The sequence below is a fragment of the Berghia stephanieae genome, chromosome 1, assembly GCF_034508935.2.
Source record: "Berghia stephanieae isolate SIO BIC M18660-M18661 chromosome 1, UCSD_Bste_1.3, whole genome shotgun sequence".
Taxonomy (NCBI): Eukaryota; Metazoa; Mollusca; class Gastropoda; order Nudibranchia; family Aeolidiidae; genus Berghia; species Berghia stephanieae.
Genome location: NC_088360.1, coordinates 134,788,120 through 134,812,891, shown reverse-complemented (window position 1 = coordinate 134,812,891; position 24,772 = coordinate 134,788,120). Strand labels below are relative to the sequence as shown.

Here is a 24,772-nt window from a genome sequence, read left to right as displayed (position 1 = left end):
TCATACACACACAAACACATCGTATACACGTGCACACTAAATATACATATATGCATATAACATATATATATACACACACATACACATACACACACACACACAATTAACTAAATCTATACACGAATGCACACACACTCATATAGATACATACACACACACACACACACACACACAATCACACACGCACGTTTGCACTTTGCAATAATTCCTGGCATAATCTAATTTAAATACTTCCCAAAGAGATAGGTTTTCAGTTTATTTTTGAATTTATTAACGCTGCTTGAATGAATTGTGGGTACTGTTACAATAGGATATAAAACAGAGTGTTTCTGATCAAACCGGTATTCTACTTTACTGAATGATCTGTCGCCAAAATGTTCAAGATTAGTTTTTAGAATTTTAAATTTGTGGGTGATACAATTTTGAGGACCTGATATTTCGACTGGGGTTGCAGGGCACAATCAAGTCTTGAATGTAGGCAGGGCTTCGTGAATTGATGGCATTAAACAAAGCAGAACACTTTTGTATTGAATACTAGCTTTAACTGGTAGCCAGTGAAATGCCCTCAACATCGCCTTGACACCCATCGAGTCATTACAACCAATACCTAGGACAAGCCTTGCTGCTCTATTCTGAACTTTTTGTAGTTATATATATATATATATATATATATATATATATATATATATATATATATATATATACATACACAAACATACAAGTAATGGTAATTCACAAATTTATCACCTGGAAAATAATGTAGAGGAGACATCATAAATGATGACACTAACCCGTCCCCCTCAACCCTCCCTCATCCCCTCACCTACTCTCCCCCTTCCCACCCCCCAAAAAAAAAAAATAATAAGAAAAAAAAATTAAAAATTGATATTTAAAAAAAAAATCCAAACACAAAAACGTAAAACAAAAACAAACGTCAGAACATTTTAAATCAGGTTTATTAAGCAGGACAACACAAATCAAACATGTCACAACCCTTGTCAGGAATTCAATGATGTGTCACGGAGTCACAGCTTCCTTTTCCAGCTGAAAAATAGAAGAAGATAAAAAGGAAGTTATATTACTTTGCAGTAGTCGAGTTGACTAGAATAAATAATGAACTTTAATTTTTAAAAATTCGTTTTGACCAGTTCACTGCCGTAATCCAGGAAATTCACGTATTTAAAAATTTGGTCCCAAAAAACTTGTCCTTCAAATGTCGACTGATTTAAATGACATTCATCTCGGCAATAACTCTCAAACCTGTAACTTGACAACACATTCCCGCTGGCGGGCCAGATCATTTAACAAGGACTAATCTGATTACTTGTACATATTTAAACTCATCATAAAAATAAGTGTTTTAAAATTCTTTTAGAATTTAAATTGAAAACAATTAAACAACAATACGAAGCAGAGCAAATAGAAAAAAGCCATGTTTGAATTCCAACTACCTTGTATCGAAATTGTAATAAGCGGGTGTCTGAAGTAAAACAACTGTTTGTCTAAATTGGAACAATTGGGCTCTGAATTAAAAGTGTTGATCATAGAAATCGGAAGGACTAGAACGTGGAATCCCACAGTAAAGAAATCCGTAAACGTGACTCTCGCATGGTACCGGACACGGCCGAGTTGAAGAGGTTATAAAGCAACAGGCGTGCCTAGAGATTACCTGCGGTTGCAGTAAGACTGTAAGTAATTATGTCAGTGTTTAGCTTTATTGATGAGTCATTCTCAGTGTAATTGCCAGAGCAAAAGGATTCGCTATACTCGCTACCCAATGTGGAATATTTACAATTTACAATTAATAAATTTATATTACTATAAACCTTCATGTATAATTGTCCGTTTGGAATTAATATATCCGATATCAATTTATATACATTCCATTCACACTTCTGAGCAAGGAACGTGTACGATGATTTTGAATTGTATTGAGATCTATATATCACAATATATTAAGAATGTTATAGAAAAGCTAAAGATTGTGTTTTCTTGTGCAAACAAGTTGTCCAAACAGTTGTCATTAACTGTCCTGTGAACATTTTAAAATAGAAGACTATCACAAGGTTTGTAGAGAAGAATGTTTAAAAAAATGTTGTTCCTTCAATATTCAACTATGCTATTCGTTTCCAGACAAACATCTCGCAACCACGGAGACAAGTAAAAAGAAAGTACGTCCCAAAAAAGAAAATGCAAAACAAAACTACAATGATCAAAAACATGTCATGACCATGGGGTTTATTATACAAACAAGGATGATAGACTAAAAAATAAATGTCTAGAAAAATCACTCTCTTGCAGAAATTTACGAAAATCTGCAAGGCAAATTTAAGAGAAAGCTTCGTTGGCAGCAAAAACTAAAAGATATTATCAAAAACACAAACGACAAAAAATGTGAGAAAATGTGGCAATTTTCAGAATTTTAATTAAGCAAATTCGACACAGCTGTAAAGAATTTGAACTTAGCAACACTTAATGACGAATATTCAAAGAGTGCTACATAATGTTACAAAAAGGTGTTGGACGAGAAACAAGACCTATATATACAATATCTGCAAATCTGTCATCTATACATCCATTTATCCACCCATCTATCTATCTATCTATCTATCTATCTATCTATCTATCTATCTATCTATCTATCTATCTATCTATCTATCTATCTATCTATCTATCTATCTATCTATCTATCTACTCGTATCTATCTATCTATCCATCCATCCATCCATCGATCCATCCATCTATCTATCTATTTATCTATCCTTCCAACACACACACACATGCAAAGTTAACTCAAGGAGTTGTTACCTAACACCAGCATAGTCCTGTGTCAGTTCCTTGTTCATCAGCATTTCACAATAAAAAGCTTTGAGGACTTGATTCTGAAAGGAGAGAAGAGATTTTAAAAGCATGTGTTGTTGTAACTCAGTAGAACAGTACAATGATTTAAAACTTGGGTTTTTTATTTAGACGTTGGCTATTTTTATAGACAATGGAACTCCTTGTTACTCTGTTGGATTTAATGTTTTCATCGGGAGTTGGGAACTTTTGGAAATTCAACAAGTTTAATTGTAAAACATTTGTTCTCAGCAGGAGGTCAGGATTTGTAAAGATGGGAGGACAGTGCTAGCAGCTTAATTGGAAAAGCATTAACCCCCTCAGTGAGTGGCCTCCATAATTGGAACATGTCAACAACTACACATGTCCAAGATGATGGTTTTAACTTTGTACACAACATATAACGTTTTGTTTGAATCACAAACTTCATCTACAGTACAGAACGAATCATCTCCTGTTAGTGTTGAAATTCAAATGAGTAAGCAGTGTTGAAAAACCTCTGATAACCCATGAGGCTCCTTTTTCCTTCCATCAAAGATGGTTGTCCACTCATGACCACACTATATGTGGCATTCTTGTGATCTATATTTTTCTGAGCAGGAACAGCTCGCTGTTCATCAGTAAAATGTCTGGTACTAGGATAGGGACAAGCATCTGAGGAAAAAAAAAATGGCAATAGGTTAATAACGAAAGTAATCTAGAGAAATCAGCATTTATTCATGAATAACCAAGAGGTGACGATGTACGAATGGTGGTGTAAACAAGGCTTGGAAATATGGAGCCAAAGATCCCCCTAGATTGATAAGTGCTAAATAAATGAGCAGTCTATTAATCTATTGAGATTAATCCTGACTACTTTAGATTGGGACCACCAATCCATCATTCGAATTCTATAAAAATACACCCATGACAAAAACAGATTAACTCAAATTTCAATCATTCTTGCCAAAGTGGAATAAAAAAGGCTTTACAGCCGAGACACCCTTGTTGAAACCCAAGCAGAGGAACACAAGATTACTTTGAAAATCTTCTGATAGGCTATCAATCCAAATCGAACACTGAATCATTGCTCAATGCGTCAAAGAAATTTGATGAAAAACTCAAGCATCATGTGTAATAAAGCCCAGAATTTTTTTTTGTTTCAGTGCTGGTGGTGACAAAAAGTGAAAAAGTAGGAAAATGTTGAACGATTGCCCCATTTCTACTGCACTAAACCCCACTTTTAGAGCAATTGAGATGATAGACTATCATTGATACTCTAGCTAACTTCTGGAGAGTGGGAAACTGCACCTGTGTGTTCCACCACACATCAACTCTTACATTGTTTCGAGAAATTGTAATTTTAAAAAGGAGGAAATTCCTCCTCTAAACTACAAAACCGCGGATTTCCGCAGATCCGAGGAAAACCATCGGCACTCTTGTTTATAAATAGAAAATCGTCATACACATGCAGATGACACAACTTTTGGGACATTATTTCCAAGATGACTAAAGCACTCCTCAATAACAACGAAAACTATGGACTGCACTAGCACAACGCAAGTCCAGATAGGATCTGTGAAGATGCACAGTCAGAAGTGCAGAAAATCACCTTTGTGCTTTATTATCTAAGTACATCAACAAACAATTAATTAAACAATATCTCTGCCATATGCCATTGGAATGAAACATACATCCATACACTATTTTATTTTAGCAGGCATTAGATGTCGCTCTATTAGAGCGATATATAGTTACCTGCTAGGCAGCGCTCAGAAATTATTCGTCCTGACTGCATCGACTTTCCCAAGTTTAGTGTTGTGACCATTTATTCATTGCTCATTTGCCTGAGAGTAACAATAATATAAAAATAAAAATGAGGATTTGTCAACTTTGAGAACCAATTATTGTAAAAAAAAAATAAAAAAATAAATAAAAATACTAACAGATGAAACCATTGAGGAGTGTAATAGTAATATTCTTTAATACCTGTAACTTCGAACCCAGTCCCAGTGCATGCACCTCAAGCTCGTGCAACAGCAATAGAAAATTTAAAAAATTAATAATAAATGCAAGATTTCAATGATCTTATAATATTAACTTCCGAAGCGTCACCCCGAAATAATCCTGCTTCATTGAGATGGTCACATTTTTTGGGGTCAGGTTATGTTAATGGGATTTCTACTCACTCAAATATCATGTCCAGGAAATGATTTTATAGTTAAAGCTGAATCATGGCCCTGACCCTTTAATCTTTGAGTTGCCCATCTTTGGTGCTGCCAGGCTGAACACGAACACCACTACAGATACTGGAATGCCATCTGAAATTTAGATTAATCAACATTAATAGTAATGTACAAAACTGAATGTTATAACATCTACAATATATATGCAGGATGCCTACATAAAATGTAAAAAGAGCAAAACACTAAACAAGGGACATTCGAGTTCAAAACCCTCCTTTACCTGGATACCTCTGTATAGAGCTTTTAGACTTGGTGTAGTCTCCTTCGCTCCTCCTCATCTATTAATGATTGGACCAATTTTTATAATTAAACTTGTTTCCTAGGGTGTTGCTTATCTCCAACTCTGCTTTGAATTTATTCAAATTTTTTGCTGATACTGTGGTTTCTTGCAGTTTATTCCAGTTATTTACAATTCTAGATGAAAAAAAGTTCCTTCTTTCATTTGTTTTAAAACGTTCTTTTTTCAGTTTCTTGCTGTTTCCTCGTGTCTGAATGTTCTTGTTTGGTTTAAGGAATCCTGCCTCTACCCTGTCTATTCCCTTTACTATTTTATATGTTTGGATCATATCTCCCCTTCTTCTCCTGTAATCTAAGGTCGGGAGATTTAATTCTTTCAATCTCTCACAGTAGGTTTTGTCTTTCAGGTGTGTGATAAGTTTTGTTGCTCTCCTTTGCACTCTTTCCAAACAGTCTTTGTCTCCCTCACACTTCGGATACCATATGCAGCTTTGATCTAACCATAGTCTTGTAGATGGTAGTCATGTGTTTTGTTTTCAGATTCTTGAAATTTCTTTTCACTATTCCGAGTGTTTTACTAGCCTTAGATTGAACATCTTGAATTTGCTTCTTGAAGTTTAGCTTCCTATCAATAAATACTCCTAGGTCTTTTTCCCCATTGGATTTCTGCAGGGGTTTTTCTTTCATTATATATTTTGCTTCTCTGTTGATTTTTCCTCGGTGAAGAACTGCACATTTATCTACATTGAACTCCATCTGCCATATTACGGACCATTCTTCAAGCTTTTTCAAATCTTGTTGTAAGGTGTTTCTTTCTTCTTCTGTATTAGCTACTCCAAAGAGCTTAGTATCATCGGCAAAGATTTTACATTTAGATGATAGATTGTCTGGCAAGTCAATCAGGAAGAGAACTGGTCCCAGTACACTTCCTTGTGAAACTCCACTTGTTACTGTTACCAGTCTCTCCGTTGATGCTGTTCCATTCACTATCACTTTTGTCTTCTATCTTTGAGGAAATCTCGGACCCATTTGACTGTCTGATCATTAATTTGATACTGTTCCAATTTCCTGATTAGGCGCCAGTGTGGAACTTTGACAAATGCCTTTCTGAAGTCGAGGTCTATGACATCTAAATTGTTGCCTTATTCCAGGTCTCTCGTCCAGTCATCCATTGTTTCAAGTAGGTTTGTTACTGTAGACCTTCCCGCCATGAAACCATGTTGATCTTTGCTGAATAGTTTGTTCTTGGTCATATGATCAACCAACTTTAGCCAATAACAGACAGTTAAAACATGAATACATGACGTAAAATCCAGTTAGACCACCAAAACAAAGATAAATAGCACAGTGCCAGAATACAAAATCACTAAATAAAAAACGCATTCCAGTCAAAACCCATCATTCAAATTGTCATGCCTGCCCAATGTGTAGGTCACACATATAAAAGCAGGGTTCAATTTTTTTTCTGTACAGCCCATATTTTTGTCAACGAGCACAGAATTACTGGCCAATCTAAAAATTATAAAACTATTTTTACAGATTCATATAATAATAGTAACTTGCAAACCTTCCTTAAATTAAGGGTAATTCAATCACCCGTTGAATCAAGTGATTTGAACCCGGGACCTTCCAGTTCAGGGTCAAACAACTTCACCACTACTCACTACACTACAGATCCATCTGACCTGTGGAGATATCCAATACAAATTATGTTATTAAGAAGAAATAGAAAAAAAAAGAATCCACAAAAAGAACTGAATGTCACTTGTATTTTGTTGTTATTGTAAATGTCATTTGCAAATTAGCAGAAAAAACATGCAAAACTAATAAAAATAATATGTATTAGGTTTAGGTCGAGATCGGATTTTTTTTCTATTAGGATTAGTTTTAGTAAAGGTGCTTGGGTGTTTGTTTTTCCTAGTATTAGGGTTAGTTAAAGGTACTAGGTTATAGTTATATTTATTCTTAGGCTTAATCAAGGGAATATTTGAGTTGTTTCCCTTGGTACGAGGAGCTTTCTGAAGGACTCCCCTTCTTAGTTTTCATTCTTTTGTTCTTCAATTTTCTCTTAATTTCAAAAATTCGCTTACATTTTCATTCACCTTTCTGGAGGAGGGGGAGGGGCAGGGTGGTATTATTATTGCCATTGCTAAGCCAGTTTTTTTTAAAAAAGAAAGAATATGAATTTGATTTTTTTTTTTTTGTTTGTTGCTTTAGGTCTCTTCCAACACAATTGAGGTTATATGAGAGACCGCTGAAACAAAAAAAACAAACAATCTAACAAAAATAGTACAAATGTAAATCAAAATCATAACCTAAAGATATCATAAGCTAAATTATAAATAACCAAGAACAAACAGGCAGAAGATTTACAGAAAAAAAAATATCCCCTGTCAAAAATACAATCACAAACCAAAGAAGCAGGATAGGCTAGTAAAGAGAAGAAGAAACGACATCACTATCGGATCGTACACCCATGCAAACATCATAGGTATATGATTCAAGGGTGATGCTCCCATCGAACCACCCGCAATATGAATTTGAACTTGAACTTGAATCGCAGCAAAACCAAACAAGTAATAAATAGAATTTTTAAAAAAATCAAACTCGCCTCTTCAACATAAAGAGAAACAGTTCCATAAACGAAAATACGGTTTTACATTGTCATTAGGTTAGGAAGCCAAAATTGGCCAGGGACCAAGATTTTGATCTCCCTCCGCCTCCTAGTCTCCTCTCCTACTCAACTCCAAGCCTCTCTCTCTATGAAACTTTAGTTAATATTTATTGGTACATATAAAAGTCTATAGCCATAACCGCTAATAAGATCTCCCTTTTCATGTGTAGATTTAGTTGCAGTACAAGTGGAGAAGAGAGTCAGAGTGATGATGTGCTAAGATAGACGCGGTTTTCTTTTTGTTTTGTTTGTTTTTTACGCTAACATCCTCAAACTCCAATAATAGGAAAAAGGAAAAAAAAGCATCGTTTCTAGGGGTGGAGGTGACAGATTTGAATACGCTAAGACTAAGGAGGATGAAAAGTCCTCCGACTTAATTATTTTACCGTCAGCTTAAACTTACTCTTCATCTTGATGCCATTGACCATGTTCCTTTCACGTTTGTTTTGCTTTACCTACTCTAGCTACCTATTATCGAGGCAACTCCACTCCTTTTTCTTGTTTAGTTTTGGCGGGTATTGAGGAAAATTTATATCGATACCAATAATACTCGAGACATTAGTCAATATATTTAATTATTTACAGCGATGGTTCACCCATGGAGGACACATAGGTACTGCCATACTCTAAATTTATTAAATCCTTTATTTCTTCCATTTTAACTCCAAATATAGATGTCAAATATTCTTAAAAAGCCATTTTATCTAGTTTAACCCAATGTCAATACTATTTTGGTATCGATAAAAAGCATCACGTGACCACGTCGCCATTTTAGCCACGGATTTGGCGAGCACTCCGTCCCTCAGGCGAGCCATTGCCACAGACCGGTAGCGCCATCTGGTGGATCGGGACAATGTCTCACTGGCGAGCTATAGCTCGCCTGAGGGACAAGCCTCTGGTACTCATTTTACACCCAAGTATGATAAGAGAATGTAAGTAAAGAGCCTTTTCCAAGGACTTAACTATGCGCCGAGCGAGGCTCGAACCCAGGACCTTCTGATCTGAAAGCGAGTGTCATACCACTAGACCACACATACAATAAAACATAACACTAAAAAGTGCAAGCAATTCAAGGACAATATATTCTATTATTTATTATACAATAGGCCTACATGCAATTTTCAAGATACATCCGATGATAGAGAATGTTTCTCCAGGTGCTTAAAGACTTCCATTTTTATTTCCATTAATTGTTCCTCTGTACTATTTTCATCAACTCGAAGACAAGTACTGGGCCACCAATCTCGTCGAGTCATCCAACATTTCTCAACAGCTTGATAAGACCTGGTATGAAAGAGAGAAAGATAAATATATTCATGATCAGGGTGTCCAGGGAAGTCAGAAAGTTGGAAATTGGTCGGAAATGTTGGAAATAATGGGATTGAGGGGGAAATTTCCACTAAAATTTAAAAAATTAGGAATTTCTTGCTTAAAATGCGATATAAAAAATGTACGAAGAACAACTGCTGTGCACAAAATTTTATTATTTTACAAACCACCACATCATCATCCCTATCACCAACACCACTCAAAAATGCAACCACCACTACAGCATCATCCCCATCACCACCACTACCACATCCCATACCATAACTATAACAAGTACCACATCATCATCCTTATCACCAGCACTACTGCAACCACTACCACATCACCATCCCAATCACCAACACCACACCACTACTTCAACCACCACCACATCATCTTCCCCATCACCACAACTACAAATGCAACCACATCACCATACCTCCACTACTACAACTACTACCACATCATTATCCCAACCACCACTTCTACTACAACTACCGCCACTTCTTCATCATCCCTACCACCACCTCTACAACCACCACCATTGCTACAACTACTACTACATCATCATCATCTATACCACCCTCACCACTACATCATCATCCCTATTGCCTCCACGACTATACTATAACCACCACCACATCACCTTACCTACCAATACCACCAACGCCACCACTACTACAATCATCACCATCACCACTGCAATAACAACTACCACATCACTATCCCTAACACCACCACTATTACTACAACCACCAAATTATCATCATCCCCACCACCACCACTTCACTACTACAACTACCATCACATCATCATCCCTATCACCACCACCACGACTGCAACCACTGCCACACCATCATCCCTAGCACCATCACAATCACCACTACTACAACCATTATAACAACTACCACTACAATATCATCTCTACCTCTAGTATCATAACTTAATACCACACCATACCTACCAACAAATCATATGATTATTTTTTAAAAAGTGAAAATGGGGGTGGGTGAAGTGATGGCTTTTGATATTGTATAATCACATGGTACCATTCTCTAAGTAGATAAGATTTTATATGTTGCTATCAGTTTTTAAACTTTTGAAATTCCTCTGAATGTTGTCAAAAATTGCTGTGAGACACATTTTGGTTTGCGTCTCAGTAAATTTGAATGAAATTCAAATTTATAGATTATAGTCGCATGGATGGGCCATGATATGTGCTCTGAGAAATTTCCTCCTGTTTGTGACCAGTCATTTTCACTTCTGCTCTAACTTCAAAATATATGGATTGTGTTGAGGTATAACCTATTTTAAGTAGGATTGTCGTTTTTTAAGCGTATAGAACACTGTAGGGATGGCAACAATTTATAAAATACCTGGTAGGAAATTTCACTCCTAGGTAGGAAATTTTAAAGTTGAATTTCACTGGACACCCTGATGATTTTAATTTTGGCCTGAAATATTTCTACTTCAAGTATACTAAATTAAAATGATCATATAATGGGAGTGATCTATATTCATGTTTTTGTCCAACCCGAGTCATCGATCACATAATATGTTGCTGTCCAACGATTGGATATTTCTTAACATATGTTTTCAAAAAATTTAAAAATTGAGTTTTTATATATCGCAATATCCACTAAACGTGTTCACTGGCTAACACTAACAGCAACATTTAACATGTAAAATGGGACATGACGCCTGCTAGGCGATATTACAATTTTTTCGGACAGAGACAACACTGTTAATGGCCAGGTACTCATTTGGAATGTGAGTAAAGAGCCTTCTCTAAGTACTCAGTTATGCGCAGAGCGAGGCTCGAACCCAGGACCTTCCAATCCGAAAGCGAGTGTCATGTGTAAACAGACTGGTTTGTTTATGAAAGTTGTAAACATGCCTATGTGTCAAGTTGAACAAAATGACCAATCGTGATTTTAGATATTCAAAAGCTGTGAACACTTTTCATCATGTAGGTCACTTTGAGCACATTTTGCAATGTGACCAATGACCTCAAGCACATGGGAAGGTATTATAGATCATCTCCATTGTCAAAAACTCCTAAAGACTCCTAAGAATATCGTTGAATTACAACAACACTCAAATTTGGCAAAAGTTTTTAAAAAAGGGGTAAAAAAAAAAAAAAACCAAAGAAGGCAATTTGTTTGCATAAAGCATAACAAAATGAGATCTTTGGATTAGTAGCCAAAGAAATCTAAATGGCATCTTTGACTCAGGTAAATGACTCATTTTGCAAAAAAAAAAAAAATTGATATAGAGTGGGGCCAAGGACCACATTAGAGATAATAATCACAAACTGACATTTGCCGCTGAGTCCTTGGGTAAGACACTAATGTCAATAGGCAGTGGCGGATATTATAGGAGCGCACACACATTGGCATCTCACAGGGTATAAAATGGAGATTTTGGTTTTGAAACACAAGTAAATTGGTGAATTCTTGGAAAGGTGATTTTCTCTAAACCCGCCACGGAATTCAATCAAGATTTACGAACAGAGCTATGTATTTTAAAATACAAACATTTATGCATAGATGACATTCGATACTTGTTAATGCCACTTAATTTACTAATATAATATAATCTTTACTGTCAAAAGACTGGATGGTTGGAAAGGGTAAAGGACAATATGAAAGAACTGGACCTGGAAGAAGGTGATGCTATGAACTGAGATGTATGGAGATGTGGCATTCATTATGATGGCAACCCTGCAACAAGTGGGATAAGCTGAAAGAAGAAGAATCTTTATTGTCCAAAAAATGACAATTTGTCATAATTTAATTTACAATGTTTGAAATAAAGAATGCAATACATAGACAAACATCAAAATGAAGATGACATTACTTAACAGTTCCGAAAACCCATGCATACTCTCTGATACTCACACGCACACCTACACACACGTCATACAGTGACAGTGAGGAAAGTATTGTGGGTTTCAAATTAAAGAAATTAAGGAGCACGCACCAGTATAAGTATAAGATAAAGATCTGAACAAGTGTGTATGAAAGGTGCTTTGTCTGGCATCTTTCATACACACTTGCTCAGATCTTTATCTTATTGTGATTTGCTAGTTTGGCAGTTCAAGCCAAGAAAGTTTTCTTTGCTTTCCTAGCACCAGACAAGAAGAAGAAAAGGACACTTTAACTTACACAGACATTCTATATTCATCTGTAAGATGCTTTTTCAGCAGCGTCCATGCTTGGAGATCATTTTTGCAGTGGTCAAAATCCAGATAATCAAATAAAACTGAAATAGCTTCCGGGTCTGATGGCTCTGGAGGCAAAAAATAAATGTGTTAATGATAATGATCAACATTATTATAATTTTTGTTCAGTGTGTTGAATCAGGAATTTGAAATGAGCAGTAGTAGATCAGGAAACTTATACTTATACTCTTATACTTATACCCAGATTGTATGTTTATCTTGTTTTAGGCTCACATCCAGATATAGATTGACTTCTAAATTATGGGACCACTGCTAAAAAACATTGTGAAGAAGAGAATACCACATAACGTTTTTGGCTTCAAAACCCTTCTTCAGCCAACAATAAAGACATAAATACATTACTAAATTCCAGATAGACGATAGAAAAAATTTGTAGGGCTTCTCTGTAGAAAAATCTTGGAAAAATCTTTATAAGAATCAACTAACCAATACCATGTTCAGCCAGAAGATTTCCTTGAAAAGGGGCATCCCTGATAAATATGTAAAAAAAAAAAATTGAGCTTTTATATCCACTCAAAGCGCTTTACAAGGGGACCCTGGCCAACAGCAACATTTAACATTTAGGACGAGACACGACACCTGTTAGGCGATGTTACAATTTTTTTGGACAGAGACGACGCTGTTAACGGCCAGGTACTCATTTTACACCTGAGTATGGGGGGAGAATGTGAATAAAGAACCTTCTCCAAGGACTCAACTATGCGCCGAGTGAATGCTCAAACCCAGGACCTTCCCATCCAAAAGCTAGGACTAGGATACCTCGTTCAAATTTCCATCGCGTTATGTGGTCTTCAGCAAGCAACCTATCCCTAGCTAAATTTGTGGTGCTGCGCGTGGCTGACATCTGGGTTATTCCAGTCTTCCATATCACTACATTCATTTACTGTCGTAGTCAACCATTTGCAAATCATGGCCCCTGACATTGAAATTAGAACGAATGACGAAGTGATAAGAATAAGTCGAGAGGTTTCAGTGACGCGAAACGGCGATGGAGTGTGTGAGTGGTAGACACACCTGAAAACGATAAACATATACGTAACTGTCAATGTCACAGTAAATCATCAGTGGTCGAAATCACCGGGCGCATAAAATATTCTTTAACTTTAAATGCTTTTTTTTTTTTTTACGCTGGCTGGGTGAAATTAGTTTGAACAAACCGTGTTCGGGTAAAAATTAGTACGAGAAAGGAATGGAATGATAACAAATAATAATAAAGCTGTCATCTGCATTTTTTGCCAAATTGGGACCTAAAATTTGCCAAAAAAAACCCCCAAAATTTGCCAAGAAATTTGCCAAAAAGACCAAAATTTGCAGAGGAGAACTAACCGTTTCAGTAAAAATTAACACGCGATACAGAAAAATATATATATAAAAGACAATTTATTACATTTAAGGAGGCTAGCGTTGTTACAAAGATTTTAAAGGATCATTATCCGTAGAGAGTAGCTTCCCTTGGTTTGGGCCCAGGTAAAGCTGCAACATTTCTCAAGTTTCGCACTTTTTTTTCGTTATTTTGTTTTCGCTTCTTTTTTTTTTCCAAAAATTTGCCACGATTTGCCAATTTTGGGAAATTTGCCAAAATTTGCGGATCGGCCTGATATTTGCGGCCGCAAAAAATGCAGATGACAGATAAAGAAAAAATACAGGACACTCAAATGAGTTTGGGAAAATCTTGCATTCGAGGAACCCATGCTGTAGTCGTAGTGTATGTACTTACCTAAATGTTTGTAAAGGTCAAAGGCCAGAGGATTGCTTGGATCCAGTCTGATGATGTTCTACAGAAAAAAAATAATTAAATCTAAAACAATCAAACACACATGATTCAATGGCTAAAGGCAATGTTTACTTATTTGCAGGTCTGATAACCCAAATTGTTTGGGCTCGTTATTGATATGGAAATACTCTCAAACCAAAGCAAAATATTGTCCATTAAAACCAATGTTAAATCAAACCCATATTTGGGTCCGGTTATCAGACCTGTATAAATGTGCACCTAGCCAAAAGCCCATCTAATTAATACAAAAGTGCACTCATAAATTTATTCTCAATAAGCATAATTTATTATGCCTGTGTGAAATTTTCTGCTTTTGATTGATGATCATTACCTAGAGACAAATATTTTTAATCGATATTTTTTAGATCATCTCTGTCCTCCATTTGGAATTTAGTAATGTATTTATGTCTTTATTGTTTTTAGTTGTTGACTGGAAGAAGGGTTATGAGCCCAAAACATTCCGTGTTTGGTGTTTTGTTCTTTTTTGAAGCTGTTATATACATTTTTGTTTATTACTTTTTACAGTCCACAGCTTCTAGCAGCCTAGTGTCACTGGTAAATTCAAACCTGGTGCAGACTTGCCAAATTGAAAACTTCAAATTTAGTAATTTTAATGTCAATTTTTAGTAATTTGACAAGGTAATTCGTAATTTCTGAAATTGTGTATGAACAACCACAATATTATTATTATTATTATTATTGTTATTATCATCATTAATATAGTAGTAGTGGTAGTAGTAGTAGTAGTAGTAGTAGTAGTAGTAGTAGTAGTAGTAGTAGTAGTAGTAGTAGTAGTAGTAGCAGTATTAGTAGTTGTTGTTGTTGTTGTTCTTCTTCTTCTTCTTCTTCTTCTACTTCTTCTTCTTCTTCTTCTTCTTCTTCTTCTTCTTCTTCTTCTTCTTCTTCTTCTTCTTCTTCTTCTTCTTCTTCTTCTTCTTCTTATCATTATTTTTATTATCATTGAAGTATTACTAAGAATTAAAAATTCGTAATTTTCCATAAAATTTCGTATTTGGCCATGAAATTTGTCTAAAATTCGTAAAATTACGAAAAATTCGTAAGATTCGGCATGTATGCTGGTGTAGAAAAGTGTAAACTGTGCAACTTACTTTTAAGCTTTCCAATTTCACATAGTTCTCTATATTATGTCTCATCTCAAACCTGTAACAATATCGATGTGCATTCAGGTTGTCTGGATTCTGCTGCTTGTAATCTTTCAACCACAACCGTGCTTTTTCCAAATCATCTTTAAACTCGTTTATCTGTCATTCAAACAAAGATATGAAACACCCTGATTGTTTGTTTGTTTTATTTTTGTTTTTAATTTAAGGGTTTTACGGCGCTTGCAATACACTATTAAGGTCATATCAGCGCCAGTAAAAAGGAAGAGAATCGGATAGTAAATAGTTCTAGAATTACTATTAAAGCACCCAAGAAAAGGGAAGACAAAAAGGAATTTGTTCAAATAAGAAACATGTAGATTCGAAGACCACACTATCAAAATACTTAATTTGAGATCACCTAAAAGTCTCATCCATACACAAGCACAGGTCCCCACTAAGAGGAATACGCTCAAAAGTTTACAAATCATATAATACTAATAACAGTACATAACAGAGAGATGATTTACAAGGTAAAAAATATCATCTCCCAAAACTAACTATACATTTGACTGTTTCCCTCTCAGCCAGGGTATCCGACCAGGACCAGGACAAAATCAAGAAATCTTATTCCAAGACAAAGACTGAAAGTATGTTGGAAAACAGATACAGGGAGATAGAAGACACAGTAAGTGCCTCCCCTGCCCATTATGGGAGATCAGAAACCCCACCCAGAAATACCCTGGTTAAGCAGTCACAAAAAATATTAGAAAATCTAACGACCCAAAGGGTATTCGGTTAACATTGGACTCAACAGGGCACTCCCTGGCAATGATGGGATGTAACAATAACATAAAGACGATTCAGACATTGTGTAAGTTTCGATATTCATTCTGAAAGTGAAAGTGATAGGAGCAGCTACTGATGTCATTAATATCAATGCATAGAGTAGAGAAGTGCCAGAGAACAAAATAGATGGAATGAAGTTGACGTCACTCAGGTCTTTGTTATTGCTTTTTGCCATCTGCATTTATGAGTAATTCTCACCAAACTGTATTAACCAGACTATAAACGTTCAAGGTTACACATAGTTTTGTGTGTTAGCCAAGTGCATACTATCTATAGACAAAAAAAACTTTTGAGGAATGAGAATTGAACCAAAGACACAATTGGTATGGCAACCCCCCCCCCCCCCCCCTTCCTTGTCTAGTCTTTTATACCAAGGTTTTCATTCATTGACATGAATAAATCTACGCTTTCCTGAGCTTTTTTTAAATATATAGAGCAATATCCACTAAACGTGCTCAAAGTGTTTTACAAAGGGTCAACAGCATGTCAGACAAGACATGATGCCTGTTAGGCGATATAACAATTTTTTTCCGACAGAGACAACACCGTTAACGGCCAGGCACTCATTTTACACCTGAGTACAGTGAGAGAATGTGAGGAAAGAGCTTTTTCCAAGGACTCAACTATGCGGCCAAACTTGTGATTCAAACCCAGGACCTTCCAATCGGAAGGCGAGTGTCATAACATTAGACCACATAGCCGCTTTTGTAGATTCCACAACAAAAATATCACACAGATCTCCTCCACCTCCAACCCACACCGTTATTATTTTTAATCAAGGAAAAGCATCCTCACAGTAGAGAGCCTTCACCCAGACCACTCAGCATTCTTCCGCCTGGACAAATGGGTAGAATGGGACAAGACAGCAAACGATGCCCTCCAGCCCCGAACAGAAAAGCTCCCAGCAGGCACAGACCTCAAGAGAAAAGACTGGGTGGCGTTGAACAGAGCTAGAGCAAAGGTGGGAAACACCGGCACCAACCTCTTTAAATGGAAAATCTCACCGGGCACTGAATGCCCATGCGGTCACCCCCGACAGACCATGGACCACATCCTGTCCGTATGCTCGCTGGGACCTCACTGCACAAATGCTGACCTGAGGGAATGCAACCAGACTGCTCGGGACTGGCTGACTCATTGGCGCGACAAGATATGATGATGATTATTTTTTAAATAAAATTTAAAATTAAAAACTTTACCTCAACAACTTTGACGATAAAAATGTCCCAAACACCTGGAACTCCTCTAATATAAGACATGTTGTAGACGGCATTCTCAGCTTTTGCATCGGACGTCTGGTGCACGCTCCCTTGACTCAGTTGCGATGAAATGAAATCTAAAGCTTTTTTTCAAATGATTAGAAACCAAAACTTTGTTGAATCAATTATTTTACAGCATGAGAAAAAAAAATGACATCACATAATTTTTTTACTTTGATCTAATAGTTTTATGAATAGAACTTTTAAACGTATACTTAGCCTATTTATCTAATTTGTGTGGCTGGCTGAGAAAACCCTGAAAACCGCGCACGTTTCATAAATTGAGTTATGTATGCAGTGGTGTAGACCACATCTTTCTGATCATTTATCGCTTTAAATTTTCTTTCTATGTCTATAAGAACCCAAGTTATGAATTTTTTTCTGAATAACATTTGTTGCTATGGGAAACAATTTATCTTTGATTTTGGCTCATATCTCGAATCGAAGCTTGCCGCATCCTCCCGGGTTTTCCCAGCCAACTTCACATTTGTGTAATTGTTAGTGTAGCATGTATGATTTCCTCTCTTCCCAATGTTCGCCTAGGGCTACAGCAAATCAGGGTTGGCGCTATATAAATATATTATATTATTATTATCATCATTAGAAATCATATTTTTTAAAAACATATTTGACAAAGCAACTGCACATCAGATGCTGCAAATATTATCAAACTTTAGCTTTTATAAAGCACAAAATCCACTGAATGTGGTCAAAGCGCTTTAAAAGGGGTCCCTAACAAACAATGTGGCTATGTGGTCTTGTGGTATGATATGACACTCCCTTCTGGATCGGAAGGTCCTGGGTTGGAGCCTCGCTCTGTGCATAGTTGAGTCCTTGGAAAAGACTCTTTACTCACATTCTCTCATCATACTCAGGTGTAAAATGATTACCTGGTCGTCAACAGTGGTCTCTGTCGGAAAAATTGTAATATCGCCTAACAGGCGTCATGCAAATCTCATTCTACATGTTACATGTTGCTGTTGGTCAGGTCACTATGTAAAGCGCTTTGAGCATATTTAGTGGATATTGCACTATATTTAAGCTCAAATTGTTTTTTAGTTTTTGTTCTTTTAATACTTAAACTGTAGAACGAGGCATGACGTCTAATTAGGCGATATTACAATCCTTTTTTGGACATAGAGATAAACATAGTGTTTGAGACCCCTAGTTTACAGTGCAGTGCCACGTTATAATCCTGTGCGGCTCTGTTGTCTAGTGGTATGACACTCGCCTTCAGGTTGGAAGGTCCTAGGTTCGAGTCCTGAGCGGTGCATACTTGAGTACTCGGAAAGGCTCTTTACTCACATATTCTTTCACCATACTCAGGTATAAAATGAGTATCTGGCAGTTGACAGCATTGTCTCTTGTCCGAAAATTATTTTTTAAAAATCATCTAAAAGACTGTCTTGTCGTAAATGTTAAATCTTTCTGTTGGCTAGGGACCCCTTGTAAAGCACTCTACTAGTAGCATGTTTAGTGGATATTGCGCTGTATAAAAGCTCAAGTTTGTCTGTTTTTTAAAATAAATTCTAGTAATATTTTTACCTGTTTCGATATCATCCGTGTCTTTTTCAGCAATCTCTGCCTTCCAAAGTAAATAATAAATCAAACCAATATAGGACTGAAAAATAATCTTTAAGTAATCCATCCTTGTGGTTTGTTGTCTCTCTTCTAACTCGCCGAAATCCTGTTTTAAAAAAAAGAATAAAGAACACATTCACTTCTTGCGGCTATGTGGTCTTGTGGTATGACACTCGCTTTCGGATAGGAAGGTCCTGTGGTCGAGCCTCATTCAGCGCATAGTTGAGTCCTTGGAAAAGACTCTTTGCTCATATTCTCTCACTGCACTCAGGTGTAAATTGAGTATCTGGCAATTAACCCTATTCCTATTTCAATTTTCATATTCCTATGCATATCTCATGGGGTGGCTTTACAACCCAACGTTGATATAGTAAAATATGAAAAGAGCTACTAGATACTACTACTACTACTACTACTACTACTATACTACTACTACTACTACTACTACTAGCTACTGTACTGCTACTATACTACTACTATACTACTACTACTACTACTACTACTATTAACTATATATATAATAATAATAATATAATAATAATAATAATAATATATAATAATAATAATAATATAATAATAATATAATAATAATAATAATAATAATAATAATAATAATAATAATAATAATAATAATAATAATATAATAATAATAATAATAATAATAATAATAATAATAATAATAATAATAATAATAATAATAATAATAATAATAATATATATAATAATAATAATAATAATAATAATAATAATAATATAAATAATAATAATAATAATAATAATAATAATATATATTATTAATTTAATAATAATAATATAATAATAATAATAATAATAATAATAATAATAATAATAATAATAATAATTATAATAATAATAATTAATATAATAATAATAACAATACTACTACTATTACTACTACTACTACTACTACTCCTACTACTACAACTACTACTACTACTACTACTACTACGATTACTACTACTATTACTACGACTATTACTAATACTACTACTACTACTACTACTACTACTACTACTACTACTACTACTACTACTAATATAATAATAATAATAATAATAATAATAATAATAATAATAATAATAAATAATAATAATAATAATAATAAAATAATAATAATAATAATAATAATAATAATAATAATAATAATAATAATAATAATAATAATAATAATAATAATAACAATACTACTACTACTACTACTACTACTACTACTACAACTACTACTAATCATAATGATATAATAATATAATAATAATAATAATATAATAATATAATAATAATAATAATAATAATAATAATATTAATAATATATTAATATAATATCAAAACAGGTATATGAAAGCATTGCCTATTTATTGAATGTTTATAATGTAGGCATTGTATTTAGTTACCTCATGTTTTCTATATACATATGATGGGGTGTAAAACAACCCCTTTGGATTTGACTAGGTGTAGTCTCATATTTTCCCTTTGTAAGGTAGGGCGTGTATTCTATTTTTTTTCTCTTTATTCTCATGGGGTGGTTTTACACCCCATCGGATAGTAATAGGCTATGAGACATTTTATACCTATATAACTCAAAATATATTATACTGATATAAATGATATTTTGTGGCAAAAATGTCCATATAACAATTGACGATTACATAAAATTTCAGCTTTCTAGCTCAAATTTTTTTTTTAAGTTATTGGTGAAAAGCATAGGCTGGGGTGTAAAACCACCCCTAGGAGTGAAATAGGGTTTAACATTCGGCCCATGAAGCCAGAGTTTACCACGGTATATACAGCTTGAAACAGACAATAGCAATTGCTTGCTACCTACTGGATAGGGCACTAAACCTATGCTTGTGAGTCTAATACTCTGCTAATTAGATCATGTGGCTCTTTTCATCGTTGAAGACAGTCTCTCTCTCTCTCTTTCTCTCTCTCTCTCTCTCTAACCCTTTCTCACTCCCTCTCTCTCTCTCTCTAACCCTTTCTCACTCCCCCCCTCTCTCTCTCTCTCTCTCATTCTCTCTAACCCTTTCTCCCTCCCTCTCTCTCTTTCTCTAACCCTTTCTCCCTCCCTCTCTCTCTCTCTCTCTCTCTAACCCTTTTTTCCTCCCTCTCCCTCCCTCTCTCTCTAACCCTTTCTCCCTCTCTCTAACACTTTCTCCCTCCCTCTCTCTCTAACCCTTTCTCCCTCCCTCTCTCTCTAACCCTTTCTCCCTCCCTCCCTCTCTCTCTAACCCTTTCTCCCTCCCTCCCTCTCTCTCTCTCTCTCACCCTTTCTCTCTCTCTCTCATATGTTAACAAAGAGGTTAAAACATTAAAACATAACAAAATAAAATTAAAAAGTAAAATACTAACTTTTTGTTAATCTTTGGCTCTCTCCAACTCGCCAACAGTGATGAGACACAACAGGTAATCAAATAAAACCTCGCAAGATGACAAACTTGGAAGTCTACACAGATATCTGGACTCAAAAGAATGAAATAACATGAAAGACTTATCTAACCTGGAATGGAAACACAAACATTTTTTGTTAATATAACTGATTAACTTTTTATATAGCGCAATATTCACTAAACATGCTCAAAGCGCTTTACAAGGGGTCCCTGGTTACAGCAACACTTAACATGTAGAACAAGACATGGCGCCTGTTAGGCAATATTTTAATTAATTTTTTGGGGGGACAGAGACAACGCTGTTAACGGACAGGTACTCATTTTACACCTGAGTACGGTGAGAGAATGAGAGTAAGAGTCTTTTCCAAGGACCCAACTATGTGCAGCTCGAACTTAGGAACTTCCGATCCAAAAGCAAATGTCATACCACTAGACCACATAACCGCACAATAACCACATACCCATCTATTTATTTAATCTGATGTCATTTTTATAAGTAGTCCTTCAGAGCCATTAGTTCCATGGAGCTGGAGTTTATCCCGGTTTCTATAGAGTGAAATAATAGCAATTGTTTGCTACCCTTTGGATAGGACATTAGTCTATCGCAAATTACTTTCCATTAGATCTATCAGACCCAGCTACCAAATCACTGCTGGGTGGACAAAGGGGGTCAGAAAAAAATCTTGACTGCACCCGGGATCAATCTCAGTCCCTTTGCTTGTAAAGGGAGGGCTCTACCAACTGTGCTATTGGGACCCCCTCACATTTGTTTATTTATATAACTTTAGGGGTATTAATATATATGAAAGATGAAAACCGGCCTGGGAAGCCTGTCATGTTTGTGGTGATGCAGGAATGTCAATTGTTGAGCAATCCCTGGCTGCAGATAAAATAAAACCACGCTCTGAGATTTCTGAAGAATTGTTCATGTCAACAACATCTGTTTACCGGATTCTCACTCACCCAAAAAATCGAAAAGAGAAAAATGTTCTCAAAATGGGTTCCCCATTTGCTGACACCAGCTGAAAAAGAGGCCCACATCAATTTCTCAAGACAATTCACTCGTCAATTTCGAAGCGAGCACAACATGTTTTAAATCAAATCACTATTGAAGATTAAACCGGGGTTTGTTCTTGGGACCCAGAGAAAAATAGAACCTCCGGGGACAAATATTTGAATCAGCAGAATACATTATTTTTGCAATGGAAGAAGCTGTCAAACAGCTGAACAACTCGTCTTTTTATCGAATCATGTGATAGTGTGGATGAGCTGAATGACTGTGTGAGTGAGTATTTAAAATTCTGTGAACAGCTAGTGTCTTGTAAAAAAGAAATAAAATATTATCCTAACAACAAGCCTTGGATAACAAAAGATCTAAAACTTTTATTGAACCAAAAGAAAACTCTCTATACTAGTGGAAACAAAAAAGATCTGAAAACAAAACAAAAAGAGATAAAGAGGGTAATATCTAGTTGTAGAGATAAGTACAAAAATAAAATTGAAAAATGCTTTTCTTCTGGGGATATACGGGACACGTGGCGGGGGCTTAAAACTGCTGTTAACTATAATCCAAAGCCCACGATTATATCAGAAGATATCGAAATTGAAACTTTAAATAAATAAATTTTATTCACGTTTCGACACAGCAAACAAATTTGATATTGAAAATGAAAAACATAAATTAGACAGGGCTTTGGAAGATGAAATGACTATTGAGGTCAGTGAAGAGGAAACGAGATTCGTATTTTCGAAACTAAACGAGAGGAAGGCTGCTGGGCCGGATGGAATGAAAGGAAAACTATTAAAAGAATGTGCCCACCAGCTTTCCCCCATTTATACACATATTTTTAACTGGTCCCTCCAATGCGTTTCGATCCCTGAAATTTGGAAAACTTCAAAAATTATTCCTGTTCCAAAAAAAGAAAAACTTGAAACTATGAACGATCTCAGACCTGTTGCACTGACTTCAATAGTCATGAAATCTTTAGAAAAACTTGTTCTTGTTAAAATTAGGAATCAGTTTATGCCATTGAGTGATAGTCATCAATTTGCTTACAAACCAGGACGTGGCGTAGAGGATGCCATTTTGCTGTTTACAAACATCTACAGGCATCTAGATCACGCTAGGAGCTATTGCAGATTGCTTTTTGCAGATTTTTCTTCAGCGTTCAATACAATGCAACCTCAGTTGGTTGTTCAAAAATTGACTAGTCTGAATTTAAACAAGTATATAATTGCTTGGGTGCTCGAATTTCTTACGGAGAGAGCACAATATGTTCAATTAGGACAAAACAAATCTTCCTGTATAACTACAAATACTGGGGCTCCTCAAGGTTGTGTATTGTCCCATGTATTATTCACAATATACACGAATGACTGTAGAAGTCAAAACCTGAGTGTACCTTTAATAAAGTTTGCAGATGACACCACTCTTCAAGGCCTCATAACAAATGGCAACGAAGTGGCTTATAGGCAAGAAATTGATAGATTTGTGTCTTGGTGTGATGCCCACCACCTAGAGCTTAACATAAGCAAGACAAAGGAGCTAGTGATTGACTTTAGGAGAGTGAAGGAACCGATAGAACCGTTAAAATTAAAGGACCAATTCGTCCAGCGAGTTCCTCACTACAAATACCTTGGTGTAACGATTGATGACAGGCTCAAGTGGGATGAACACTTGAAAATAATTAGGCATAAGATGTGCAGACGTACATATTTTTTATCAAAACTCTCTCAGTTTAGAATAGATAAAACCCTCTGCACATTATTTTATAGAGCAGTAATCGAAAGTGTTTTGTCATTTTGTATAACAGCTTGGGGAGGCAATTGCTTAACAGTGGAAAGGAACAAAATAAATTCAAATATTAAAAAATCCATTAAACGCTATATAAATGATGTTGACGATGTAGATCTTTTATACGAGAAATTTTGTATAAATAAAATAACTAAAATATTAAATGACCAGTATCATCCACTAAGACCATCAATTATTATGTCAGAAAGAAGTGGTCGCCCTTTCTCTATTTCAACGAAAACAGAGAGACACCGAAAATCTTTTCTGCCGTCCAGTATTAGGCTTTATAACAACAAGCAATAATCATTTTATATAATTATTTCTCATTTTTACTTTTTAAAAATATAAATATTAATTTATTTGTTTTGCAATCTTTTCAATTTTCAATTTATAGTGACAGTTTTAACTATTTTACAGTGTTGAAATTATTCATATTATAAAGCGCAGCTCTGGTTATAGAGCTGCTCCTTTTTTATATATA

The 24,772-nt window shown here is 35.5% G+C and overlaps 1 protein-coding gene across 7 annotated transcripts in view; it reads right to left on the bottom strand.

The window, feature by feature from the left end:
• The window catches only part of LOC144963266 (TATA box-binding protein-associated factor RNA polymerase I subunit A-like), a 105,553-nt gene extending 83,988 nt beyond the window's left edge, over nucleotides 1-21,565 (bottom strand). Inside the window, exons 1-12 of one of the 7 annotated variants that reach the window (XR_013643588.1) lie at nucleotides 21,460-21,565; nucleotides 19,054-19,195; nucleotides 17,449-17,591; nucleotides 15,410-15,562; nucleotides 14,244-14,301; nucleotides 12,450-12,573; nucleotides 9,087-9,258; nucleotides 6,868-6,985; nucleotides 5,007-5,138; nucleotides 4,576-4,664; nucleotides 3,336-3,492; nucleotides 2,809-2,882 (exon numbers count right to left, since the gene is read on the bottom strand). The gene's annotated coding sequence lies outside the window, so the exon portion shown is untranslated. Of the gene's footprint in view, nucleotides 1-937; nucleotides 1,045-2,808; nucleotides 3,493-4,575; nucleotides 4,665-5,006; nucleotides 5,139-6,867; nucleotides 6,986-9,086; nucleotides 9,259-12,449; nucleotides 12,574-14,243; nucleotides 14,302-15,409; nucleotides 15,563-17,448; nucleotides 17,592-19,053; nucleotides 19,196-21,459 lie in introns of those variants that run through there. The other 6 variants (XR_013643589.1, XR_013643587.1, XR_013643592.1 and 3 more) reach the window with 6 other exon arrangements.
• Between the last annotated feature and the right edge of the window lie 3,207 nt (nucleotides 21,566-24,772).